Source organism: Clarias gariepinus, chromosome 12 (genome assembly GCF_024256425.1).
Source record: "Clarias gariepinus isolate MV-2021 ecotype Netherlands chromosome 12, CGAR_prim_01v2, whole genome shotgun sequence".
In the NCBI taxonomy this organism is placed as follows: Eukaryota; Metazoa; Chordata; class Actinopteri; order Siluriformes; family Clariidae; genus Clarias; species Clarias gariepinus.
The window spans coordinates 14,150,484-14,175,796 of record NC_071111.1 but is presented as its reverse complement, the minus strand read 5'-3'; the positions used below and the strand labels follow the sequence as shown (position 1 = coordinate 14,175,796).

The window sequence follows — 25,313 nt, the reverse complement described above, 5'->3', positions numbered from 1 at the left end:
TTATATGTCTGTAACTTTTCCTCTCGGCGCTATTCAGTGCAGTTCTACACTTCGGCCGCTAGGTGTCAGCAAATTTCAACACTTTGCGTCTCAGGCAATCAGTCCTTTTCTTGTAATGCAGCCAGACCTCTGTACATTTCTGAACTGTTATCAACGGAAATCTGAATATAACTTGCATTTACTTGTAATGTATCTTAAATACTTTTAGCTTTTATTTTGTAATGATGATTAATCTATTGTAAGTAACGTGCTATGCAGAAATAGAAATAGATTCTCAATAGAAGCATGCATTTATGCTTTTCACGTGTGTGTGTGTGTGTGTGTGTGTGTGTATATATATATATATATATATATATATATACCCACAGAGAGCGAGAGATTCACTATAACCCATTGTGTGGTCTATCTAAAACAATATTTATTTTATTATGTCTTATAGATTAATATTTAAAGTATAAATCCTCGTATGCAGGACTAATAAATCTATAAACCGATAAAATGCTACAGACACGATGTTTTCTTTCACATAACATTAGCGTGGAGTCACAGATTATGTCTAATTTATTGTCATTTTAGACATTTTTTCTAAAAATGTTTGTTTTACTTAGGTCAATATAAAATCATATGAATATGAGAATGATAAGTATTAATACTATGTCATAATATTATATATTATATATTATAATGTCAATCTATTACAAAGAACACACCAAACACATTTAGGTTGGACAACAGTAAGAAATCAAGCCGATACACAGGTGACCGAGGATGTGTGGAGAGTGACACTGTGTGTCATCAGATTTCTCATTAAAATGAATATGTGAAGAAATTTGTTTTGGTGGCTTATTATTCAGAATAGCTTCCTGAATAATTTATATCATGTCGGTCAACATCTCAGCATCGGTGATTTAACCTGCGATTAGTAAACTAGCATGGTTTGTCGGGATTATTGGAAAAACTTTGGGTTTTTATTTAAGCATAAAGTGCTAAATATTTGAATGCACACGGCAATGAATTAATAGAACCGAAAAATCATAAAGGGTTTGGCGACGCAGGAAACTGCAATTAAAGATGTCATGCAGTGTTAATAATGACAGGTTGTGTTTTTCATTGTTTTAAATGTCGTTTTAACCAGGGTGAAACAATGACAATCACCTACTAAATGTTGTATGAGTACTCAATGTTTGATGATAAGATCAAGTTCAGGTGTAAAACTGTCTCTACAGATAACAAAATATCAGAATTATTATTATAATTATTATTATTATATTACGAAAAAATAAACATTTAAACAGGAAAATGTCATTAATTTTATAGCATAATATAGTGATTGGTGTTTTTTTCTCTCTCTCATTGCTCCTTTTGAGCAGAAATCTTATCATCATTAACAGTACCTCAGTTTTCCTCGCATTGAGAATGATTTCAGATCTCAGCTGGAGGAACTAAATTGACGATCCGCACCACGAGCGCAACTTTCTAACGACTTTCCTTCTTGTTTTATTTACACATAAGGTGGACGTGACGTCACGGGGTCGCAACACTCAAAAATAATAATATGTAACTCTGCGCGCGCGTCCATGTGTGCGTGTATATGTGTGTGTGTGTGTATGTGTGTGTGCCTCCCCCGGGGGCCGCGTTCTAATAAGCTAGTCCCCCCAAATAGACCTGGCGGAATATACAAGCCTGGTGTGTTGAATCGTAACGCAAAAAAAAACAAGGCGCAGCTTCGCATCGCATCGCATCGTATCGTATCGTATCGCATGGTGTGTGTGAGAGCGCTGTAGCGGCAGTGAGCGCGCGGCTGTTTGGGGGCTGTTAGGGCCAGTAATAACAGCAGCACACTGAGCGGAGAGACAGGAGCGCGAGGCAGCGCGTGCATCTCCGACAGCGGAGGAATACCCGCGGCTTGTGTTTACTCTGCGCCTTGTTGGTCAGGGGTTGATTTTTTTTATTTTTAAATTTTATTTATTTTATTTTTAACCTGCTTTCCGATAAAAAAAAAAAAAACTCCCAGCCTGATTTTTTTTTGTGCTTCTTCTCTCCCCGCGGAGGAAACACGCGTGTGTTTGGTAAGTTTTTTTTTCTCTCTCCGAGCTGTTTATCGCTCTAAGTTTCACTTTGTATCACTTCAAGGAAACAGTTTATACGCTTTAGAAAGGCGAGACGTTGTTGTTGAAGGTGTTTATGTGTTGTTTCAAGGTGTTTGTTGTTGTTGTTTGGGACACACGCGCGGCTGGTTGCTCGGGAGCTTGTGTTGCTAAGGAGCCTGAAGACCAGGACAGGGGACGAGCTGCTCAGGTTCACTCAGTCTCTGACCTGCCGCCAGTTTTACCACTAAATCACTTTCACTTTCTCACGGGGTTTTCCCTCTATAAATCACTCTATAACGTTAGTTTAACGTTACTAAATATTTTTTTATTATTATTTTAAAATTATTATTATTAATAATAATAATATTATTATTATTATTATTATTTGAACGGCACAGTTATCATTTATACAAAACGTCTTGTTTTGATGCCTGTTTGATGAGAATGTGTTACAGTAACTTGAATACTCAATTTCCTAAAAAGAATTAAAATAAAACCAGAAGTGTATTGTAACTAGTTCATTACAACAAATATAAAGGTCAAACTTTCTTTTTTTTTTACACTACTACTAATAATAATCATAATAATAATTTTTAATAATCCTGTTTTATGCCTAACTTTATGATATGTTTTTTCTTTATTCATATTTGTTTACATTATAATAATGTTTACTGAGGCTAATACTTTTTTTTAGGCAGTATTTACCTCAGTTTCATTACTGCAGGAATTCTTGTTGGACTTTCTTTTAAATAGGCAAAAGAAAATATAATTTCATTTTCTCCTTTATGTTGCAACCATACTAAATTTCACATTCATTTAGATTTTATTATTATTATTTTTATTATTATTATTATTATTATTATTAATGTCTTACCGTGTTTGTTCTTTCCCGTCCCGAGGTTCTGGTAAAAAAAAAATCCACACTATGTATAGTGATAGTAAGTTAAAGCCTGGTGTTAATGATGCAGGTAATACAACACGCTGCACTACTCTCACACACAGGCTAATTTTATGGTGATATCGCAGTGTGTAAAGCATATCTGCACCAAAAGCAACAGGGTGTATCATTTCTTTCTTGCTTGCTTTCTTTCTTGCTTTTTTTTTTATTGCAAACAAAGTGTATAGTAGCACAGCTCTGGCGGTGACCTGTGATTTGTTTTCAGGCTTTCACCTCTGTGTTACTTGGGGCTGAGATCTTTTTGCGCAGACTCTGGCAGCTGTGCAGGTGAGGTGCAGGTGTGTCTCGCGCTATTTCATCACTCAACACATGGCCGCTTCAAAGCGTCCGTAATGGCAGTAGTAAAATTTGGCACAGCGCACCTCACCGCCTACAAGCCCACAGTGTAATCTGAAGCCCGTCCCTTCGTTAGCCTCACACAGCTTTCTCCAGGTGATTTTAATTAGCTCTGTCCCAGTGCCCTGCCTGTGCTGGAGTGACGGCTTGATGGGGGCTGACCCGTGACCGGCATCCAAACTCGCGGTCTGCTCTGGCATTTTGCATACATCCCCAGATTACACCATCCATCACACCCGGCTCGTGTGTTGAGCTGATAGGAAAATGCCTGTGCTCCGTGCATTAATGTGCATGCACTGTGTTAAGTTAAAATCATTTGTCAAAATTAAGGCCTGACTTGACTGGTGCTAGGTTAATGTATGGATCCATATCTGTGCTGTTTAAAACTTGAATAACAAAACACATGGCCGTGATTTATTTGTTCAGCTTGAAAAAGTCAGCGAAGCAATTTTTTTTTTTTAATTCAGTAAATTGTTTGACTGAACTGTTTCTAGTTTCATCCATCACAATGCATTGAGAGACATTGCTCTTGATTTGTCAGTGGAAGTCTAAAGTTTCCTTGCTTGCTTGATCTCAAGGTGTTGCACTGTTTTGGAAAACTTTGCACTGCCTGCTATCTCCTAAACAGGGTCAAAAAATTATGCTTGAAAGCCTCCTGTTTCCGTCTACATTAACTTCACAGAAATGTTTCCATGACAACCTCCGTGCAAGTTAAGGCAACCAGAGGTGATCAAGTTTTTTTCCTTTCCTTTCTCCCTTCCTCCTCCAGTAAAAATGGAATTTGTGTTGACAGTTCTGGCCTTTAATGGCACTTCTGTGCCGTGTGAAAGTATTTGTTTACCAGGATCGTGTGCTGCTGCTACCTGTCAGCCCAGGAGAGATTGACTTCTTTAGATAAAAGACTAAGGTACATGTTAAGAGGCCCTCGTGGGCCATAATTATCCACATCATCGTAATGGCGTTTTTGAGCGCTTCACTAACTAAGAGCGTGAGAGCTGAGGTTTTTTTTTTTTTAGTCACACTCTGGGTCACCATCCTATTAAGCCCGATCAGAAAAGTACCCTGACTTCTGGCCAGGAAAAAAAACGCTTCCTTGGGTGGGGTCAGCGGATGTGGATTAAATGTGGATTGCAGTCTAGGCTTTTAATGTCCAATGTGTTGTTTGAATAAAGGCAGAGTCGAGGAACAATTCCATCTCCGTGCTCCTTAGTAACTGCGGTTTGGACAGATGACCCAAATCTTTCCACAGTCTAACTGCTGTTTGGACGTGGTGATTTAGATAATCGAGAAACACCCTTTATAATTACATTCTTAAAGCACTGCTTTAACCTTAAATATATATATTTTTCTTTTTTTCAGTATTGAGGCACATGATACACTAAACTGTATTCCTCATTTTCACTAATGTAGTAATCTTTAGTATCTTAAATATATATTGCATTTAAAGATTTATTTTTTAAATCAATGTGTAATTATCAAGCTTACATAACTTTTAAAGCTGCACTATAGTCACCATGTGACAGGAACATGTTACCACTGATTAGAAACTTGTACAGTGATCTTATTTTGTTTTTGTTTTTTTAGTTCTTCATGTCTAATTTGCATCAAATTGGCTGTGAGTTAAAAGCAAACCAGCCGTGACTTGTACTGCTTGTTTTTGTTTGTCTCAAAGGTGACAACAAGATGGTGTAAGGGAGAATGTCTTGGTCTTAGAATTCTGCCTGAACAAAAGATTCAGAGGCGGTGTGTCATTTCTGTCAGTCGGCAAGGTCAACAATGTTTAGTCCACGCTTATATGTGGCTTGAGTGGATAGTAACCAGCGAGCGGCTTTTGAAGAGAAAAAAAGAGAGAGCGCCCGTGGAAGAACTGATGCGTTGTCTGTTTTTGTTGTGCTGATTGACAGTGCATGGTTTGCTGCCACGGTTAAATGCATCATCTAAAACATTTGGTTATCTTGAAAATGTCCAAAAAATGAAAAGGAACATATCATTCTACATTTAGGCTAATCAGTAAGTAAACACCATTGTGTTGGTTATAAATATTAATACATGTTGTATAATTTATAACAGAACAATGAGGCTAAGTGAGAACAGTTTTTCTAAATAGAATTGGGGCAATCTGTTTATTTGAAAATGTTAAAAGTGCAGAGGTTGTGATGGTAACATCTCATGACAGGCGTATTAGACTGCAGAAAGAGCGTCATGCTCGGGGCTGGGGGCATATGGTGCTGCCTTCTGCTGGCATTGCCCAAGAACAAGTTGCAACACTGTGGCAGGGTCACGGCCGTCTCAGGTTTGTTCCTCCTGCATCTCTCTAAATAAAAAAACAGGACTGAAAACAAGCATGTCCGTGCTGCCTTTGTCTTTTAGAAGGGCACGACAAATGTTTCTCTCTGACTCCTTGACTCCTCCATACTGAAAAAATATGTATCAAAGTGACAAGTGTTTGATACAACAGAGAATTTTGTAATTGTTGCCTACTCCTCTGACATTAAGCTGCTAAAAAATACGCTCCTCAAGATGCCTACAGCAACTGCTTCAGAGTCTGTATTAATTCTCAAAACCTCTAGAAATGACATCCTCTCTTCTTGACATACACTCCTGAGTATCCACACAGGGCTATACAGGAATGCGTGTGTAGATAACACAGGAGCCGTTGTTTTCTGCACTGGGATGTCTTCAGTCGGCTTGTGTGCCAGCTTCGGAGGCACACACACTCAGTGCAAGGTTAATTATACTCTGAGCATGTACCTGAGAGGCTTTTGTCTTTGATAGGTCCACTCACAGCATATGGCCCCAGCAATACAATGATTTATTTTTACGATATTTGATGAGCGGGTTTTAATTTAGATTGTCACTCCTGGCAACCAGCAGGGCAGATGGTGAAGACTTGAATGCCCATCAGAGCCTAAATATCCTCTAGGCAGATGTTGCTAATAAACTTTTTTTTTTTTTTCTGTTTTTCCCCTCCTCGACATGGTTTAGGTCAAGAGGAGTCAAACCTGTTATAGCACCTGTTTCTGCATATGTAAATCTGTTGTTTTGTCATTTCATTAAACAAGGAAAAAGGCAACAGTCCCTTAGGATTGCAAATGTGACTGGCACTGAGCCCACTTGGCATCGTGTAGAAAGAGAGGAGAAAGGAGAGACAGAGGGAGGAAGGCAAAGAGACACAGAAAGGATAAAAAAGGCTTGTGTAACAGTGGCCTGACCAACTGGATGCAGCTTAATTTTAATAGCATGTTGTCTTTTTTTCATTCTAATCTGAAAAGTATTTATTTTATTTTTTTTGTGCAACGTCTCGGTGAACATGCCATAGGAGAAGGTACCACAGTTTCCCTGCTCTTTTTATCTGAGGACTGGGGAATTAGGGAGCTGGAACAGGCCCAGAAGCTGGTACATGAGTGCCTGCCACACATTGCGCACATCATACCCTGTGCCCCCTGCTTCCACTCTCACTATTGGCCTCTTATCGTCTGGTGGGCTTTCATGGCCCTGCTCCAAGGCACATGTGCCAGCGCTGCATCTGCTCTGCCTCCGGGCCTAATTGACCCAACGAAACTGATTCTCTTACCTCGAACTAGAGCTCACAGCATCAGAGATATCTTCAAACACTCATGTATTCCCACCCCCACCCCTTTCCTCTGCCTGTGTGAGTTGTGGGATTTGAGTTGTAATCCTGTCTGTGTACGCAGGATGCAACAAATATGGCGTGAAATTAGAGGTTATTCCCCAAATATTACGGCTGAGCTTTGAAGATTACCGTCATCATTGTGGCACCGCCATGAGAATCAAGCTTCTCCTGAACTCTTGTGGCCCGCGCAATGTACATGCAGGGAAATAGTGCATTCTCCTTGTGATTGCTCATTGTAGAGTTGTGTCAAGCTGTATGTGTCTGTCCGGGGCACTGGTTTGCGTTTTATTACTTACATGCAGCACTCCTGCCTTTAGGCCTGATTCCGTAAACTCTCAAGCACACGCTGTCCAACACAAGGGTTTTTATTTCATGGATAATGTGCAATAGAGAGGTGTGCTAGACAGGAGACCATGCTGATGCTTGGCTTGGCCAGGCCTGTCTGGGGTTTCAGTAAGGGCCTCTGCAGGGTGTTAATCTCCCTGGGCCATGGAAGTCTCCTGCCTCCATTTGCCTTCTCTGATTTAGCGTCTCTCTCTCTTTCTCTCTTTGCTGCTTTGGAGCACCACACACCCCTCTCTGATATGGAAGTTCATTAGGGATGGGCCTTTGATGGGCCGGCTTTTCATGTGACGGTGCTCTCAAATACCTTGATGTAGAAGCTTAAGAAGCTATTGTGCTGTAAGCCCTCCTTTTGATGCGTCTTATTTAGATCTGCATAGTAAATCAAGGAGAGTAAATAACGAGGCAGCAGATGGAAGCAAGGAGATAAGAACCAGGCGAACAATCGCATTTGTATTTTGTTATGATGTTGACAGCAGCTAAAATTCACTAATCTAGCGCCACTGATCTGCATTTCAAAGAAATCTCATTTAGCAGCGGGAAGGATAAAGTTCTTTTCATTGTGCTCTTTTTTTATTGCATTCTTTGCTAATTTATCTGGTGCAGATTTAACGCGGGGCCAGGCGCAAGCGGCATGCGTGTTGCAAAAGGGGTCTTAAATACTCTGAAAGCGGTAACGTCTAGACTGCGAACCGGGGGTAATTACACGTCCAGTGATGAATAGAAGGAGTTTGAAGACCCATCTTTGTTCGGAGGCCTTGAATTGCTTGACTAACACAGATAAGGGGCATTTGGCCTCTGTCAAAAATATTGCAATGACTTTCCCCCAACACAGGAATGGTATTTACTTTAAAGATAAAAATTATTGTGTACAGTAATCTGACTTGTTAGCATAATGTCTTCTTTTCATATTCAGAGCACGGTATGGGGCTGTGGAGGTATTCCTGTGCATGATTTGAAATAGTTTATCTCGACTTAGTGCAGCGCTTCAAGTAAATATCAGACATTGGCATTATTAGCACCTACGAATGGCTGATGGAGTGTGTATATATAATTTAATAGTATTTAGAGTCGCTGTGTAAACGCATGATGCTGAGGTAACACATATTAATAGCATTTCTATAGCATTTTTATGTGATTTAAACTGTGAGCCTTCACAGTTTAGAGGTGTTGTGGTATTAAAGTCAGACCCTATTTAAAATGAATGGACCATTGACAATAACAACGTTTTCCTATTATGTGGCATGTGAGTCAAAATGTATTTACAAAAAATACTTAATATTTATATATATTTGTGTCTCTCAAAATATACAGCTGAACCACAAGTATAGATGGACGCAAATCTATTCTTTCAATAATCCTTAATAGTGTTTCTCAGCAGAGGTCTCTGAACTCAGCCAGTCACTGTAATGGCACTTGGCAGTTTTTGTTTGCAGCAGTGCTCTCCTGTGTCTTTGTACAGTTGCCGAAAGCACATTCCACAGGATCTAGCAGTCGCTGGTTGCCTACAGGGTCGATGGAATTCTGAAAAACAAAATGGCATGGATATCTGGGCCACTTGGTTAAGAAAACATCCATGTTTATGGGTTCTATGTTACAAGTCTGTGTGCAAATGTGTTAACAAATGACAGGCATATGTTATAACATGACACCTTATTTGTACTGATCTGTCAGTGTCCTTAAACCTGACAGCATTTTGTGCACAGCTGGTCTGGTGCATTACTTGACTTTAGGGGTATTGTATCGCTCTTTAAAGGGCAAAGCATATTCTTTTACATTAGTGGAATCCAGGTAAAAAAAAAAAAGTTTTATAAATATAACTTTTTATAATAAAATGTTTAGCAGAAAGTTTTAGCAAACAAGTTTAATATATGTCTTGAGCCACCTCTCATTTCTTCATCTTAAATTCAGTTCTGATTAAAAGGTACTATAATACTAAAAGTACTATAACAGGCTGCAAGTGCTTATAGTGCTCACAGTTTATGTAACAACCTCAGCAGCAACTTTATTTCCCCCTTCATCTGTTCCAACCACTCAGCATACAGCATCACCAGTATACTAATCACCAGTCTGATTATCTGTCATCATCTGCACCTGTTTCTCACTGGTTTATTCCTTAAGTTAGATATTTTTTATGCGTGAATGATTCAAAGGTCACTGTGTAGCTTAACAAGTTAAAAACATTCGGTCAGGGACTGGACTTACAATGAGAGCCTTACTTCTTTCTTTCAAGAAACTGCTACTTTAAAAAAAATACAAGGAGTACATACAGTACTGTAGCATTCTCTGACTATATTTATATTGTACGTTATATTTACCATTTCTTTTGACAGTTTCTCTGTGTACCCGGACCTGCCCCTCCAAAGACGGACATCAGTTATACATTTTTCCCTTAGGGTAAGTTTGCAGAACTCTGACTTTTTCTTCTCTCAGTGACTCTAACATTTAAGCCTAAGCAATTAAAAGGAGGTCACCGGTGCACACACAGGACTGATGCAAAATACTGTAAATATCACTAAATGGTACAAGTTATCACATCTGGTGTCTTGTTTTTATGCCTGTCTTTATTTTAATCCATTCAACTGTGGGAATTAAATGTAGCCTTTTCCAAAAAGCAAAAACAAACAGCCACATAAATATAACCTAATGAGTGTGTACTAAAGAAATAATTAACAATGTGGAAACTGTTCTTTGGAGCAAGTAAACCGTTTACATGTTTGTATATGAATTTCCTCTTGTGTTTTTCTGTTTCAGGACAGGATCTGGTATGGCAGTTGCACATTGCACAAGCTGAGTACTCTGAAGCCAAGGCAGACGTGGTGAGTAAACATGCTTTTTATTGTGATTATTTGCATGGCCCATCATCTAGTCTGGAAGTTTCCATCTTTTTTAAGCCAGAGAGTATCTCTGACGATGTGCAGTTGAACAAAACAATGTCTGCATGCATTCCATTTGTCTCGTCTAAATTCTTAAAAACTCTCAAAACACCACTAGCTCTGCAAGTGTTTAATGTTAATGGCAAAATGAGCTCATTCAATTGTACATTGTGTCTGGGAGCAGCCGTAGCACGTCCTCTGGTCCTCTCTCGCAGACCCCAGTAACAGCAGCAATTTGTCACCAAGTCAGTGCAGATGAAGTGTAAGGAATTTCCTCACTTGCTCATTAATAGACAGCCGTGGGTTCGTCATTAGACATATAGCTTCCTACAGCAATATACACATTGCCAGACAATGAAAATGAGGGAAAGCATTGACCCATCCTGAACATGATGAGATTCTATGTGGGAGGTCAGTCATTGGACACAGCAAAGGAAGATATTGCGTACTTTTTAAGTTGAAAAATATGCATAGAAATTTTAAAGTAAGTTCTGTTCTTGTGATTATTAAATTTTCTTTCTGGAGAAAATAATTAAACAGACATACTACTTGTAAAAAAAATGTATATTATATTTTACAGCTGTATTGTGTTGATAACATTCTTAACATGACTTATAGTTATGGGATATTGGCTTTAAGAGCAATCGCGAAAAACAGCAGGTTTCTGTGGTGTAGTTATTCCTTAAACTGGTCATGTGGTGAAACCACCAGGAGTTTAAAGTTTACCTCTGCATCCATAATCGGTATTGAATATTGGAGCCATGATTTTATTGCCTGTTTGAAAGTTCTAACAGATTATAGTGGCCAGTTTTTGGCCAGCATGATTAAGGCAGTCTTGTGGTAATCCTGTGGTCTTTGTAACGGAAGAAAAACATACCGGTGTGGCTATCATGCTCCACAGCTCTGCATTTTGCAAGCTACAGATATGATTAAAGTTTGCTATGAGGTTGAATGGCTCGGCTGGAAATCAAATCCCGTGAGTCATCACCCCGCACGTCTTAGAGGGACCTAGTTTTTCCGTTCACAACTTCAAGAAATTTGAATATTGATTTTTCAAGCTGCTAAGTATCCAGTTAAATCTTTAAAGATAAGCTCTTTTGGAACTGAGGTACTCTCATCAGGGCAAGAACAAAAGTATAATTGCCCCCTGACTTTACACTGGGTAAGCACACACTTTGTGAAATCTGCCTCAATTAAACGTATCTCGCTCAAGTTTGAAGAAGGCTGTTCCAATGGACTGCTTTGCTCACGCTTGCCTTTGAAAACTGATTTCATGTTCTGGTAGAGTGCCTGTCATCTCCTTCCCAAATGACTCTTTGAGAGCTCTTTCCTTTTCCCAGCGTGGAGGAGTGTAACCTCCACGGAGCTTTGCTCTGACCACTTGGAGCAAAGAAGATGAGGGATATCAAAGGAGCCGGGCTCTGTCCCTATTGGCAGGTGTCATTGTGCGGCTGATTTGGGATTGGATGGTATGTTGATGGGACACGAATGAAGCTAATCTTTATCCCCTATTAACCCCAGAACCCGAAGTGCTCTAGGGATCAGGTCAGTGGTCAATCCCCCTTTTAGAGACACCCTGAATATTTTAAACTTAAGCCTACTCCATGACAAAAAAGTCCTTGTCATCAAAGTTTCACGTCTTTCCTCAGTGCTTCATGGATCTGGTGTTTTTCTTTTCTTAAAGTTTCTTCGCTTCATTGATTTGTCTCAAATGTAGGATTTTTTTTTTTTGTGTGTGTGTGTAGCTTGACCAAGTTTATATATTCTTGTTAAATTAGGTTTAGTTAAGGGCTGATAAAGTCATGCTGTGGGTATACGGTAACATAAGCAGTTCCTCGTCTTGCCCAAAGAGTTTTCTTTAAACGAATTCAAGCCTTTTGAAAAAAAAGTATGCTCCTCAGTCATTCACATTTCACACTTCAAGTTGAATTTGCTACTTTAAAAGGCAATTAATAGAACACGTTCTGGTAATCTGATGAACTAACTTTTTGGATTATTTTCTTCACAGCTACAAGTATGTAGTAAAGGGTGCAAAGAGAAACAAAGGGATGTAGTAAAGGGGGAGAATATGTGGCGAATGAACAGTTGCCATGTGAATAGAGTTACAAAGGAGAGACTGCACTGTGCTGCCATCACTCCTGATTCAGTAGACAGACTGACTCAATGAGGTTATTGATCCAGTGAGGAGCTATGCTAATCACCAGGCTGAATGAGTTGAGATTCAGTGTCCTTCACTACGACTTCTAATCCAGCCCTCTCATTTCGCTTCTCTCTCCACACCACCTTCTTCATCATACTTCTACCTTCACAACACACAAGAAAACTCTTGCCAGTGACTCATGCACATTCATCTAGCATGTTTGTTTTTCAGTCAAATGATTACATTGGGTTGTTACTCATACACTCTGGCTTAACAAATTACAAATCATGGGTTTTTCTCAAGTGTCAGGGAGGATTGTGAAACGGAACGGCATTCAGGCATAACATCAGAGCGGTGTGACCCAGCTTTCACCCAGTTACTGTAGGTGGAGGAAATTATGAGGGTGCATTGCTTAAGGGAGATCATGCCCAAAGCCCTTCTCTGAAGCCTCCTGCATCAAGTCAAATTAAAATTCGCTTTAAATTCAATTATATTGGTTTATCTGTCCCAAATGATTTCTATTTTTTTTTTTTTTTATAGTTCAGAGCTCCAAATTAGCAACCTGAAACTAACAAAATGCTGGTAGAATTGGCCAATGGCAGGTAACTCCCTTAGTTGTGAAGACACTTTGGTGCAAAACCTTGTGGAAGTTATGATTAAAAAAATGGGCATGCATTATAATATATATGTATTGCTCATAATAAATCTAATGCAAACTATACAATGGTGGCCAAAAGTATTAAGACAACATACACCATGTATTTTGGTTCTACCTGTGCACAAAACAGGTGATGTCACTAATGAGTTCTTGGCTATCTGGCTGAAGAGTTGCGCTAATTAGAATTTACTTGTTTATTTAATTGATGGAACAGATATGTGACATGACTTTTATTTGTGTGTCCATTTTATTAGGGTGTCCATATCTGCACAGAATTGTTAAAAATAGCTGATTCTCAAGAGAATTATGAACTTTTGTGGCAAATATTCTGGACATGATTAGAGGAAGCAAGCAGTCATGCATGGATTGAGTACATGACACCAAAGATGTCTTTTTCACTCTATACCTAGCCGGATTAAGCAGGCTTTGAAGAATTCAGGACCTCATACTATACATTGATCGTTGTAATTGAATAATCAAATATCTTTATTGTCATTATTAAAAAAAACAAAAAAAACAACAGCAAGATTGTCATTAAAACATTGAGCTTCACTTTTGTCTTAATCCTTTTGGCCACCAAAATATATTTGGTTTGTACATCGAAATTTCTATAAATTTCTTTTAGCTCATATAACTATAAAAAAGACTGTATTGTGATAGAACAGCAGTCTGAAAACACAAAAGGAAAAGAGAGAAGGAAAAAAATACAGATTACTTAATCAAAAGTACAAGGTGTAATGTGGCTTAAGGATAAAAACCCAACTTTTGGTGCAAATAAAACAGCTTATTCATTAATTATTATAAAATGTAAAGTTTAACATAAAAAAAAATTTGCTCACACAGTGTCACTATGGAAGTGCCACAGTATAAATAACTTGATTCTGTTGCAGTTTATACGCAGCTGTAATTTTGTGGCATCGGGACTGTCGATGTTTTGGTTAGTAATAATACTGATTGGTTATTCCATTTGGAAAGCATCCAGCTGCAGCGGCTGATGAGCTTCAAAGTTCATTTCAAGCCTTTTATTCATTAATCAACGTAGCAATTAGCAGATTATACATTCTGAACAACTATGTTAAGAACACCAAAATAAACCTAAATTATTTTGCAAGCATAATACAATAAATATAATAGCATAACCATTTTACAAAACAAACATGCTGTTAGCAGCAGTCGGTTTTGTGGAAACTTATTTTCATGGGCTTTGAAGGATTTTGGCCTCCTGTGGACTTGTGAGAGATTATATGAATAATTGGTCACAAAGAAGGTTCATATAAATGTAAATTAGATTAAATTAATCCGATGTCTCATTTATTCTGTCCTCACATTTCAAGATCACAACATGCTCCATTTTTTCACATTAGTAATTTAGCTTGTTTTGTGTAAATATTTATTCAATATTTATAACAAATATTTATTGAAATATTCACTTTAATGTATGAAAGTAGACTTTGTCACATCGCTTTGATTGAAATGTTGTTTCTGTTTGAATGCTTCTAGTCGCATTCATTCAGAAGCAAAAAAAAAAAAAAACTGCTTTGTTCTTTGTGATCATTTGATCGTGGCTTGAAACACGATACAGCGTAAACACTAGTACTGCAGCACAGAATTTGGCTTCCCGACCACAAACCACAAGCTTACACAATGTAACCACGTCATGCCTACCTGACTTGATGGAGTGGTGTGAAAGTGTCTATCTGTGAGACGTTTTTCTGCACGATTCAGGCCAGTCCGTACAGAAAGGTGACATGTGGACATGCGTGCACTTTTGTCCAAAATCAAGAAGCAGATGGAATAAGGTTTCTGATTACTCTGTGTGTATTTGTGTGTGTGTATATGTGTGTGCGAGAGAGACTTCAGTCCCCCCCTCCCTACATGAAAGTGGTGCCTCCGGGCCAATTGTGTGGTCACACTCGCTGACTCTGAGGCTCGTGGAGTGATGTTGACTGGAGCAGCCAGAGGGGAGTCATGTGAGAGGAATCCAGTCTGCATAAACATGCCATTTCAGCAGCACAGAAAGACGTGGTGTCCTCTGGCCCCGCTCACCTGTGAAAACCTGTCCCTTAAAACACTCTTCCTCTCACTTTTATGTTATATCTTCAGAGAAACTTCAAGTTTTTAGAGCTTACAATTCGTGTCATGTAAAGCTCCTGAGTTGTTGCTTCTCTGGACCGTCACTCAGTGTCAGGCCACTCACCTGTGTTTTGTTGTACATGAGCTGTTCCACACTGTTGAGGGGAAAACTTTCCTCTCTCTCTCTCTCTCTCTCTCTCTCTCTCTCTCTTTCGCTCCTGTCTGAGTCTCTAGCCTTTCTCACTTGACTCCCTTCCAAAGCCATCTCCATTGCTTAATCCACTCTCTCCCTTTCATTCACAGCTCCCCCACTCCTTATATCCGTCTGTCTGAGGCACAGTTCTCTACTACACACACACACACACACACACACACACACACACACACACATACAGGCTTTAATGCAGACTGACGCCGCTGCTACAGGACTGATTGAAACCCATGTCTGAAAGTTGCTAATGTTCACTGAACCATTTTATTGAAGATAAAGTAAATAAAATAGGTTGCCTTATGTGAGTTCAATGAAAGAGCCTGGAATGATCTGAAACACACACATACACACACACACACACACACACACATCTGAGATTGGCTCATAGAGAACTGAAGAATGAAGCAAACCGGAGTGAGGTGTTTTCTAGAGGTGTTAAAGTTAGGGAGGGACGCAGCTATTTTTTATGGTTCAGGAATTTCAAAAGTCCAATGTTTTTTGAGGAGTCTGGGAGAAAGCAAACGGTTTGATTTAAAACCATTTTCAAGGAATGCCAATCATAAATTTAGTTGAAGTATACTGCACTGCCTCCGAGCACAATCATACCTTTCTGCTGCTGTAATTCTGGTCATTTGAATGACACGACACGTCAGATGTGCTGCAAGGTCATTTTTTTTGTTTTGTTTTGTTTTGTTTTGTTTTTTTACTTTCCAGTGAAAAGTTTGCATACACAAAATATCTTCGTGACCTTCTGCACATTTGTTTTTTTAGTAATTGCTGGTTATTTACAAAGAAGATGTAAGGATTGATGAAACTCTTTGATAGACAGGAATGTCCACGCTAATCATAAAGCATAAATTTCACATTCTCGTTCCAATTACACTGGGCCATCACCATGGCTGTGTTTGTGTGTGTGTGTTGAATCAAAGCAGAGATTTTAGATTTTGGAAATTGAACCTGTCTATTTTAACTGAATGCGCTGTTCATTTTGAAGCCTTTCAATCCACTTCTTTTCCAAAGATTTACATTCAATTTTGAGTGTTAAACCTTTTTTTCCCCTTCTTGTAGTGTTTTCTCTGCTGGAGGGAACGACCTTATTCAAATTTTGGACGTGATTTCCTTTGGACTGAATACTGGTATAGGTGACACTGTAATACATTACTATTGTCCTCAATAATAAATATTCTACCAGCTCCTCCTCAGTCTGCTGGGCCTGAATGTTCCTGCTTTGTGGAGAGCGCTAGGTCATTCTGAATTCACTCTCTCCTCCTTTTGTCAAACATTTCAGTGCTTTGATAGTTTTCTCATTTATTTAGTGAATAGTTGAGGAGGTGGGGGAAGAAAGAGAGTTTTTACATTATGTAAATGATGGAACGGTGCCTATAATCTCTCATATATTCATCATGGTTGACATTGGACTGAGTGATTCTGGCCTCCATTTTGCCATTGTTTGGATTTTTATCCTCTTTCTGCCCTGCTCAATGCCTTTACCAGGCTTTAATCCAGACCACTTCCCCATGACAATGTTTACTAGCTGTCATTCTGTAAGCACTTGACTGGCTCACTGTTCCCTTTGACTGCAAAGAGTGTAAGAATAACATTGTTGTGAGAAATACAGGAATAAGCTCACGACTGTATCAGTGTGTATTTAAGCGTGCACATGTTTGTACATGATTATGTAGTAACCGTAGAAAGTTAGCATTTTTCACTTAGTGAAAACTGGGACTGGTAATATTACCCTCATTACATTTCAAATAATTGTTTAAATATAGTGTTAATGCAGCGAATGCATGAAAATTGATCGATCTACACCACATGCTCAACAACCTATTTTGTAGAGAACTTCAGTAGCTACACTCACTGTACTGTATCACCTGTACACCTGCTCATTTATGATCACAGGGCAGCAGCACGATACATAAAAATATATGTATGATTTCTCCGACTGTTAGCATGGCATGGCTGTTGGTTCCAGATGTGCTGTTCAAACTTTCTGTTTAGACTTTCTGGGATCTTTGCACACAACCGTCTCTAGAGGTTACCCAGAATTCAAGTGTCTTGCTGGCGAGAGGTCAGGGGAAAATGGGCAGATTTGTTCGAGCTGCCAGGAAGGATATTGTTACTCATATAATCACTCTACAGGCATGGTAAGCTAAAAAGCATCTCAGCATGCACAAAACATCAAGCCTTGAGCTGGATGAGCTACAACAACAGAAGATGACACTCGGGCACAGGATCACTGAAACTGGACAGCTTAAGATGAGGAAAAAAAATGTCCTGCTCTTTTTCCAAATCCTCAACTGTCTAGTTTAGGTGAGTCTGTGCTCATGATATCATCGGATTGTTGTTCTTGGCTGTCATGAGTGGAACATGATGTGGTATTCCTTTCTGTTGTATGCCATCCACCTGAAGGTTTGATGTGTTATGAGTTCTGAGGTGCTTTTCTTCTCGCTACAGTCATAAAGAATGGTTGTTTGTGTTACTATAGTTTTTCATGGCAGCTCAAACCGGTCTGGTCGTTCTCCTACACTATAATAATGTGTTTCAACTCACAGACACTCCACTTTCAATATGGTTGTTTGTTTGTTTTTTACACTATACCTTTGGAAACTGGTGTGTGTGATAATCATAGGCGATACTTAAAAAAATCCCATCTGGCATGAACAACCATGCCTTGGTTAAAGTCACAGCAAAGTCACTCTTTTTCTTCTTCTGGTGTGTGAACTGTAACTGAAGCTCTTGGTGTGTCTGTGCATGATTTTTTATTTATTTATTTGCTTTGTGCTCCGGCCACCTGATGAGATAACGGTGTAGGTGTGCTGGTGTTCCTATTAAAGTGAACAGTAAATGTATATATTCACAGTGATTTAGAACACACACACACACACACACACACACACTGGCATTAACCTCTCACAGCTGGGAAGTTGCCTGACTGCAGAACAACAAACTGAAGCTACTCACACTGGGTAATTATTAGCTTTAAGTAGAGATTAAAATGAAAATGTTGACAGCAAATTGGCTTTTAGTGCGTGTTTCATGCACCTGGTTGTGGATCAGAGACTGTAATACACAGAGCCCCTGCTAATGACTCATACCACACACACACACACACACACACACACACTGCAAACCAGAGATGTAACACTGTTTCAAAGTGGCTGAACCCTTTCTTTATGAAACCATGCATATATGCAGACTAATGAGCTTTCTAAATATATATAATTTACCCACTTTTCCATGAAGATTCGTTTCTTTCTTTTCAAATTGTTTTCCATTCTTTGCCTTGACAGCAGAGAGGATTAGTGCTGTAGCCACTAACAACGATCAACATGTTTTTACTTTTGTCACGTCTCTTTCTTTTTCTCTCCCAGTCTCCCACTTCCTTGTCTCTCCACGCTAAAATGATAAACAATCACTCTGACCTCAGGTGGCCTGTTTTTTGACATGCAGTCAGTTAAATGGTTTGTAAGATGCTTAATTACCAAATGGCATAATCATTTTTCATCTCCTGATTAGATGTATAATATTAAGTGAATCGCCTCCCTCGAGTAGGGTATTTCACAGATCAATAGATTTAAAACTGGGAGGGGCTGCGACTCAAAATTAAAACTAAATCTCGCTGTTTAGCTCAGCAGCACAATTCTTCCTTTATTGATAATTAGGAAGTATGTATTTAGTGGATTTTAATTCCTCGTGTAGGCACAATGGTCATTTCTGTTTTTTCTTTTTTTTAATCTCATGTTTTCACACATCTGTGCCTTTGATTAACCCTATTTTTCTCACTCTTGTATCTAACATTTGGTGTAGTTACCGAATAATTTATAGATACTGAATAATAATATGCAAGAAAGATGATTAACTTAATAACAAACTGTAGGTCATAAGATTAAAAAGTAATATAATTCTAGATCATTTCAGCTTATAAATAAAGACTAGGAATGGGAATCACCAGGGACCACCTGATACGATATTATCACGATACCCATGTGCCGATCCAGTATCAAGTATCAAGATTTTATAAAATATCCCGATTCGATATTAAGGTTGTGTTATGTTTCTAAACTAACTTAGCAAATGATTTGCTCTGTGACTAGTTTAGAGCTTAGCACATGCAGGATTATAGAGGAACAGCAGAGGGTCTTACCATGTCAAATGCAAACATATATAAATTAAAAATTTATTTAACAAAATTGATTTTGAAATCAGTGTGCCAAGACATGACTTGCCACATGAAAGAATCACGGTACATAACTGAATCGATTTTTCCACAATCTCTTGTAGACACATGCGACCATAAAATGTTATGTACGAAAACGAATGCAAAAAAAGGACAAAAATTAGACTTTTTTTATTGACTAATATGCTGTTAGATGTATAATGTTAAGGGGTTAACCATCATCTTCATAAGCATTTCACATAGCGTTCTGTTTGATGTGGGATCCAAATCCTCTACTAAACCACACACACGCACAGGCGCACACACACAGGCGCACAGACACACACACACACACACACACACACACACACGTACAGACAGACACACTTCATTACAAGCCTGCCTAATTCCCAGTGGTACAGTTTAGCCACAAACCCAAGTCAGCACTAAAAACATATGGTATGATTTTTGTCTGGGTAATAGAAGGTAAATATTGCACTCTGCTTCATGGAGATGTTTAACTGAGGAAATATGCTCGTAGCACTTAAAGAATGCTCAGTAACATCACATGATGGCACTGTTTCCTTCTTTCCTTACCCGGTCTCCTCGGCTGTAGCAACAGTGTACGCTTTATGTAAGCTGATTGCACTTGAAAAGACAAGAACTTCAAGAGAGCCAGGAGCTCCGCAACCAGTGTCCCAGGGCAAGCTCGTCTAGATGCCCCCAGCACGGAAGCACAATCCTGTGGCAGAGAAGGCTTGAACCTTTTCTAACCAGTTACATTTGCTAAAGGAAATAGCACAATAGTAGTGTAAAAAAAAATGTGGCACTACTTGTTATAATGATTTCTGAGGTTTTGAGATAATACTTTTTATTTATAAAATTGTGATGTAAATATACTTTGACTGAGGAGTAAATGCATTAATATAGATTTATGGTACAGGTACAAGTATAATTCTAATTTGGATGTAAAATATATTTTAAGAAACTTGAATATGATGAAAAAAAAAAATGATGAATTACAGTTAGAGACAAGATAAATCTTTGCTTTTAACAGACAAATTTCAAAATGCTCACAAGACACAATATAAACAAATGATTTATTATGGGGTCTATTTACTGTAAATGTCACAGATTTCCACCAAACCTTTTAACAAAATTTGAGCTTACACAATCTGTCCACCCTTGTAATCGTATACTACACATCCCACGTCCCAGTCTGTTTTAGGATTTAAATTTTCTGAGTACATTTAATACATCCTGAATTCTGTGGTTATTCACCCGGTTAAATTAATTAAATCAGATTTCACTGATGCTGCCAGGCGTCCGGATGATAATTGCATCAGCACGCCGGAGTATAATAGGGTGGAAAGTGTTTCTAAGGTGGCAGTTCATTCCAGCCTGAGTCGTCCGCTCCAGCAGTGAGACCGAGGCTAGACCTGTGGCAAACGCTCGTACACTCGCCTGGTTTCAATTCAGACAACGCATAATGCATTTGGCAGGTTCAATTAAGAAATTGCAGTCGCAACCATTTTATTAATAACTAACCATTTCTAGCATCATCGTCGCCAAAGAGTAGCACTGCTGTTGTAATGAGCAGTGTATGAACTCTAACAAGTCCAATTACCTGTTAACTCCCTTATAGCCAGTACATTTGTTTCCGTGTATTTAAAACAAAACAGCAATATGAAAAATCGCTGCAGTTACATTTCAACGCGGCGCTAATCATAAATAAAGGCGGGAGTGTAAATGAGCGGCGTTACATTGGGGAGGCTGAGAAGGGATGAAAAATGGAATGCTGTGTACTGGTAAATAGATAATCACACAAAAGTAATTGAGGTTTTCAAACCCCAATCTACTCTGCCAGCGTGAGCTCGTTTACATGTTAATCACGAAAGCGATTTCCTTCATCACAAGGAAGTCCGCACTCTTTCATAACCAGCTTTTAATTGCATTTAAAATGTCACAGAGGTGGAACATGTGTAATTTAGCCATAACTGTGTCCAAATTAATGGCCTCTACGCAGACGTTCCATTCACCAAGCCCAGATGAGCCAGGCAGCTTGGTATTTTTATGATTTTTATTCTTCATATATTTATTAGAAATGCACTAGGCTGTGCCTCACTCGTTGTATGTTTCTCCTTTAAAACTACTCCTATCTGCGTGGAATTTTTTTTTAAATTATCATTCAACATTAAACTCAAGATAATGGTTAATCTGTTCTACTGATCTCACTCATACGTAGGCTGGGGTTTGTAAAGGGTCGGGTAACTATTGTGTAGAAGTTAACAAGAGGAAATCGAGGAGATTAAAGGAGGGTGAAAAAGTCAACGGGCTAGATTTAAAGCCACCAAAAAAAGTTTGTTTTCTTTCATCACCAGGTGTTCCTGCACATATAAATTACTGAGATGATGTTTCCATAACACAGCTTAGAGCACTCCAGAGAGGCAAACCTGCAAAACAGACCTATTTAATTTTTCATGGAGGAGGACCATCAGGAGCAATAAGCCAATATTCTTCTTCCCATTTTCCAGATGCTTTCTCTAGGCCTGCATCTTTCCAAACCCTAGCCCTTACTTTTTTTTTTTTTTTTTCAGAATAAAAAGCAGTTCTGCCGAGACCCACATGAAAGGGAAGAACTGTTGAAATGTTAATTTTACCATCTGCTGTTGAGGCCAGCTACCTTTGTGTGCCTGTGTGTTGGTGAGTCTGTGTGTGTGCGTGCGTGTGTGTGTTTGAGTATGTGTGAGAGTATGTGTGTGCATGTGCATGTGTTTTCTTTCTCTTAAATTCCCAGCAGTTCTGTTCTGTTTTATAAATGTGCTGGTATTGTGGTTGTTTGAAGTTTTGGATCAGGGACCTGAAGATTCAGACTTGCCACAAGGAGTGACATTACGATTAGCCTGGCATCATCGCTGTGTTAGGGGCACTCCCACTCCCATCACAGTATCGTCTGTTCTTTGCACATATTGTCTGCACTATTTCCTGGGGTTTCCCAAACACTTAAGCTTTCTCACACAAGCACTTCTCACTAGAAGTGGGCGGGATGATCGAATAATGATACTCGAAGGCAATTTTATAATAAATGATTTGTATCAATATATGGCTGCCAAGAGTTTTTTTGTCTGCAAAAAAATAAATGTTATGTGTATACATGTAATGTTTAAATGGTATTTGTGTATGTGTGTGTGCATATGAAAGTAAAGCAATAAAACCAATTTATTAATTTTATTTTAATAATAAATTGTAATCAATTAATGCTGGCGAAAACTTTATTTCTTTTTTACTTTACAAACTATTCTTAGGCGGCACGGCGGTGTACCCTTGCACTTCCAGGGTCCGGGTTCGATTCCTGGCCTTACTCGATTGTTGTCTCTGTGTGCGTGTGGAGTTTGCATGTTCTCCCCATGCTTGATGGGTTTCCTCCCACAGTCCAAAGATATGCAGGTTAGGCTTATTGGCGTTTCCAAATTGCCTGTAGTATGTGTGTGTGCCCTGCAATGGATTGGCACCCTGTCCAGGGTGTACCCTGCCTTGTGCCCTAAGCCTCCTGGGATAGGCTCCAGGTCCCCGCGACCCTGAATACAGGAGAAAGTGGCATAGACAGTAATTGAGAAAATATTCTTAAACTTTAGCATTAGGCTACTTTCAGTCAGTTTCCAATTTTATTTTTTTATTATTTCTTTCAGGAGAATATAAACATATTGCAATACCCATGACCTATCAGGGAAAATGTATTCTGAACATTTATCACAATTTCAATATTATATGATCATATTGCCAAGGCTTTATGTCTCAGCTGTGGTTTCATTTTTTATTATTCATTTCAAATTATTTTTTGAGGAGTTTATCGGGTTAGAGCTACATAGAATAAAAATTTTACAAATACATAGAAACATAATTTAATTTAATAAAGTAGAAACATGGTCACTCCAAACTAAGTATTAACTTTTTTTTAAAAAAACACGTTTTATCTGGTGTACAGTTGAGACCATGGCCAAATGGACAGATTCCATTGTGAGATTTGATAGTTGGCAATTAGGCTGAGACATCCTGTAATGTGACTGTGTGCAGAGTTGCAGAGCGTTTGCCTTGGCTGGGATCTGATTGTTTAGTCTGCTCTCATTGTGATCCCGCACTGTTTCTGAGTAGCAGTTGACGGTTGTTTGCAAAGTGCCGGGGAAAATGTGAGAGGCCATCGCTTGTCTGCTCTATTTATTTATTTTTCTCTGTCCTTGGGACTGGAATCTGATTTGTGTTCATGTTGCATGGTTTCTTTTTTCGGAGCAGATTTGTCTTTAGCAAACGCCACTGCTGGAACTTAGACTTTGCATGACCTTACTGTGCAGCCTGTATTTCATTAATGACCAGCTCTGTGGTTTGGGGAGAAGAATATTTTTCATATGACACCGCCTTGCATTAGTGCAAAGCAGCAGCTGCAGAAAGCCCAATAGCAGCCAATTTTGTGGCTTTGAAAGGTGTGAAAAGTTCAGCTCCCCAAAGTACAATCCTTGCATTTATAATTTGTGCATGTGTAAGAATCTGTCTTCAATCGGAACTACCGTGGACTTGTAAAAAAGATCATCTGCTAATGAAACATTTTCCTTTTATTTTTATGACAGCAAGAAAATGTAAAGGATATGATGTCCTACGAATTAATATATCGTAGAAGAATGAGTTTTGACTTTTTATAGTAAATGTAATGACATGATCAACATATACTGTAGACAGTTGCATAAGTAATATGTTAAACGAAATAGGAATATTGAACAAATTGCTGTGGTAACAATCAGCTGAGGTACTTCCTGATGTCTTCATCAATCCTTCTATACATACCCCCAAAATAATTTATTTTAAACTATTGAAGAGTATTGAATGTCCTAAAGGGAAGCCCGGATTCTTTTCTGGACCGAACAAAAGAATCCTGTACAGCCTGCTGCTCTTTCTGTAATGTTTTCCTTCAGTGATTGCTCACTACAAGTAGCAAAAACGGTGTTGACGTCAATTCTGACCTGCGTATTTCTGCAGTCCTGATGGATATTTACTGTATGTCTGTTTGTATGCTGGCATTCAGAGTAATGCTGTTAGTTTAAGGCTTCAGTCCTTCAGGAGCGGTGGGGAAGATGGAGGCTGGCCATCAAGGCTCAGTGAATCCAAACAAAAGAGGGATTACCTAATAGTCCAGCTATGTATTTGAAGTCGAGTCTTCTGTTTGTTTGGGGAGGTGGATGGTGTATGTGCTTTTAGATGGCCCAGCAGCTGTTGGGCACTTTTTTTTAACCTTCTCTTTTTCCATCACCCTTTCTATGCAGGCTGCAAAAAAAAAAACCCCCTAAGTAAGATACTAAATAAATAAGTTGTTGGTTTCTGGAGGTAAAATGGAAAACGGAGTGGTGCTTTGCAGTAGGATTGTGTTTGGATGTGAAAATGAAAAACTTTTACAGTTTTCTTAAAGGTTGGGTTTATTTAAAAGAGAATATTTTTTCCTGATCTCCAATAGGGATGCTTGTGGTGTGTGAGTGGGTGAATCTGGAGCTCGAGGAGTGTGCTTTGGTATACAGTTTCAGAATTAAACTATTACAGTAACTACAAATTATGATCATCTGAAGGACTTTGTCATAAATGAAGGCGTACAACCGATTGACATTTACAGAAGACTTTAAACACAGTACGGGGATGAGACTCAGAGCTCATTCGTCCCTGTGAACACTACACATAATCATTCACCGACACCACATGCACGTTACAGGACTTCCGAAATCTTTCTACATATCCAAGCACTAGTGAAATGCTGGGATAAATTCATTAGTGTAGAAATACAGGGAGTTTTTAGCTC

The 25,313-nt window shown here is 38.8% G+C and overlaps 1 protein-coding gene across 7 annotated transcripts in view; it reads left to right on the top strand.

Annotated features, from left to right (window-relative positions):
• The first annotated feature begins 1,703 nt into the window (after positions 1 to 1,703).
• The window catches only part of foxp2 (forkhead box P2), a 95,193-nt gene continuing 71,583 nt past the window's right edge, over positions 1,704 to 25,313 (top strand). For 6 of the 7 annotated variants that reach the window (XM_053508767.1, XM_053508762.1, XM_053508764.1 and 3 more), the window contains exons 1-3: positions 1,704 to 2,069; positions 9,694 to 9,757; positions 10,115 to 10,179. The gene's annotated coding sequence lies outside the window, so the exon portion shown is untranslated. Of the gene's footprint in view, positions 2,070 to 9,693; positions 9,758 to 10,114; positions 10,180 to 25,313 lie in introns of those variants that run through there. The other variant, XM_053508766.1, reaches the window with a different exon arrangement.